The 3587-nt window shown below is 46.8% G+C and overlaps 1 non-coding gene across 1 annotated transcript; it reads left to right on the top strand.

The window, feature by feature from the left end:
* The first annotated feature begins 306 nt into the window (after positions 1–306).
* Positions 307–440, top strand: LOC118010962. The gene has a single exon (XR_004679376.1). It is a non-coding gene; the product is annotated as a small nucleolar RNA SNORA3/SNORA45 family (small nucleolar RNA).
* The last annotated feature ends 3147 nt before the right edge of the window (positions 441–3587 follow it).

Consider the following 3587-nt stretch of genomic DNA (forward strand, 5'->3'; position numbering starts at 1 on the left):
GACTGGGCAAGAGCGGCTGAGAGAAAGCCAGTGGACTGGGAATGCTCTTATCACTGTGTGTGTCGAGAAGCCAAAGGGCGGGGGCAGACTATGGACGTCGGCAGTGGATGGCAGTGAAGACAGATGCCAACAGCCACAAGGAGGACTTGGCAGTTAGCTGCCCACTCTTTAAATGTCCAGATCATATGTGACAATGCCAGGAACCAAGATCGTCTTATCCTTAGGGGGAAGGTTAAGAAAATAAAAAAAGGGTGGGAGGAGGAGAAGAATCTTGAAGTAAGAATTTACTCAAGAAGGACTGGGTTTCCCAAGACTAGAGTCGCATCCTGACATAGTTCTTGTCCTGCTGTGCTGGAGTTCTCGGAGAGAATTTGCTGGTCTTTTTTTTTTTTTTTTTTTTAAGATTTTATTTATTTGAGAGAGAGACAGAGAGGGCATGAATGGGGGAAGAAGCAGAGGGAGAGGGAGAAGCAGACACCCTGCTGAGCAGGGAGCCCAACACAGGGCTCGATCCCAGGACCTTGAGATCATGACCTGAGCCGAAGGCAGATGCTTAACCGACTGAGCCACCCAGGTGCCCCGAGAATCTGCTGGTCTTGATTGACTGGCAAGGGCAGGCAGCACCCCCAGGAGTGGCCACGACAGAAACATGCTCCCACTGGCTCTTAGATGGAGTAGCTTGGCAGACATCATCCCTCATACCCATCAGGGAGCTGGTACCTGCCACGGTGTGTTATAAACCCTTTCCCTGTTCTTCTAGGACTACTATGAAGCTCTGGGGAAGGAAAACCTCCCAAAGCAGACAATCGTGGTAAAGGTCAAATTCTTCAGCAGAAGAGCTAAAGAGAAGATTAAGGGTAAAAGGGGGGTAGGGTGGGAACAGGGGGCTGTGTCCTGGTGTTTTGAAGTCACATGGAGGAAGGGCCATTAAATGCTAACCAGTGCTTTTCAAAAAAAGGACTGGGTTTTACATGAGAAGTAATTGAATTTCCTTTGAATTAGAAAGATTTCGTTTTCTATTATCAAGAAGAAACTGGGGCTCATGAGTTAATTTAATTCAATTATGGAGAAATAAAATTACTTCTTAGCTCACTTGAGATTGACAACAGCAAAAAATTTACTCCCTTGACACATTTTAGTGTAAATACACTGTTACTATTTCAATTGTATCTCAAGTTTCAGAATGAGAGGCTTGAGGCCCTCTTAAAGGAGTTTTACCCCTCAGTGCAGGAATTAGAAGGAGCTTTTTTTAGGAGATGTAGTGAGGAGAGGGTGAGCATTGGGGTTGTCGCCCAGGATCCACGGCCCCCTTCCTTCAGTGAAGCAGCCTTGGTGACCTCACCCCCTCTCCTGTTGGGAAAGCCCAGCCTCGGCCAATCGGCACATGACCTTCCCCCGAGGGGGTTCGTCATGGGTGAGCAGCCACCACCGAGGACAGGCCTCCTCTCTCCCGAGATGAACACCGACACACGGCACCAGGCTTAGTTTGAAATGGACACCACAGAAGGTAAAGAAAAGATGTCTGGCAAAGCGCTAAATCAAATCCACCCTGAGACCCCTGCTTCTGAACTTTCCAGGACTGAGTCCCTCGGTCGCTTACTGCTGAACCCCGTGTGAGTTGGGCTTTGTGTTATGTGCAACCGAAAGAACCTGAAATGTCATGGTTCGAGAAAGGGACTTTCTCAGCCGCTAAATCTCAATGTCTGAGTAAAGTAGGGCCTCACAGTCGTTACCTCATACTTTAATGCCTTTTTTTTTCCTACAAGGGTATTCAATGAGAAAAACCCACAAAGAAGTAAAACCGAATCCTATGGAGTGAAAAACCCGGGGTATCCTTTTTCCCCCCCATATTTCACATTTATCTTCCCTTCAACCTGTGACATCATTCTCCTGGTGACCTGTGCACGATGGATCTCTTTCTTTTCCTTCCTCCCTCTTCTTTCCTGCCTTAAAGACAGGAGGGGAGGGGCACCTGGGTGACTCAGTCGTTAAGCGTCTGCCTTCGGCTCAGGTCATGGTCCCAGGGTCCTGGGATCGAGCCCCACATCAGGCTCCCTGCTCAGTGGGAAGCCTGCTTCTCCCTCTCCCACACCCCCTGCTTGTGCTCTCTCTCTCTCTCTCTCTCTCTCGCTGCGTCTCTCTCTGTCAAATAAATAAAATCTTTAAAAAAAAAAAAAAAAGACAGGAGGGGAGGACGAGGGGCAGGAGCAAGAGAGAGAAGACAGGCAGGCTGGCAGGCAACCTGCTTCTGATTGGGTGGAAGGAACATTCCTTCTTGGCTCTTACATAAAACTACGAATGTGTGCTCCCATTGTTCAGGGATATTGGGTGACTCCGAGAGAACAATCCATTCCACAAATTCCACTGACAGCTCATGAGCAGGTGATGCAAGCAGTGGGACACAATGCATGGGGATTGTTTGCTCTGTCATGGCTCTCAAGCCTGGCCGCTACAGGATTCTTATATTTCACTCACTCAGTTTCTCTCTCACAAACCACTCCTAGGCTCTTAGGGTGACCTCCCAGGCCAGAGTTTAGAACAAGCCACTGGACAGGACACTTATCAAAGTGCAAACATTGACTTTACAATGTGGCAGGTAAAAATAACCTGCCCGAGCGAGACTCCAAGTGCGTCAGGGGAGGCCAGCGTCCTGGGTGGTATACAGTGTACTCAAGACTTCCTCCTGGAGGCCTTCTCTCCCACGTTCTTTTCTTTCCTTCCCGTGGCTGCGGTCAAAGGAGGCCGCTGTCTTTACGATGTTAGATTTTTAAGTTTCTGCCCTTTCTGATCTATTCTTTGCCTTTTGGGAAAACAGACAAATTCCAAATTGACTGCTGCATACAATAGCAGTGCAAAGGAGCCCGCTAGCATTGATTGGTTACTTCATTCATTCATTCATTCATTCATTCATTCATTCATTCATTCATTCATCTGGCATCCAGAGCATGCGAATCCAGGAAGAGAGGTACAATTCCCAAGGCTTGGTTTCAGCTCACAAAACCAATGATGAGGTTGGGAGGGAATCTGAGGCTAAAGTCCAGACTACTCCGGAGGTAACACGTGGGTATGGCTCAGGGCCTGGCCAGGGAAGAGCAGAGGATAGGGCAAAATATTTTCAGATGTGATGCAGGTGGGGAAATGCCCCTGCTAAATAATAATAATTGGATCCTTGCATCCATGCTGAAGCAAGGGTGAGTTTAGAGTCAACATCCTGCTAGTTAGAGCTAAATCACATTAGGTTCTGTGCTTGGAAGAGTGAGACTGAAAAACTCTACTGGAAGAACTCTCAAAACTCTACATTAAACAATCCAATTGGAAAATGAGCAAAAGACATGAAGAGACACTCAAACCAAGAGGATATATGGTGACACATGAAAAGGTGTTCAACAGGACTAACCATGAGAGGAATGCAAATTAAAACCACATTGAGATATCATTAAATACCTGTTAAAGTAACTAAAATAAAAAATAGTAATAATGACAAATGCTGGCAAACATATGGAGAAACTTGATCTCTCACACAATGATGGTAGGAACGTAAAATGCCACAGCCATTCTGGAAAAGTTTGGTAGCTGCTTTAAAAACT

Source organism: Mirounga leonina, unplaced genomic scaffold (genome assembly GCF_011800145.1).
Source record: "Mirounga leonina isolate KUSES-001 unplaced genomic scaffold, KU_Mleo_1.0 Mir_129, whole genome shotgun sequence".
NCBI lineage: Eukaryota > Metazoa > Chordata > Mammalia > Carnivora > Phocidae > Mirounga > Mirounga leonina.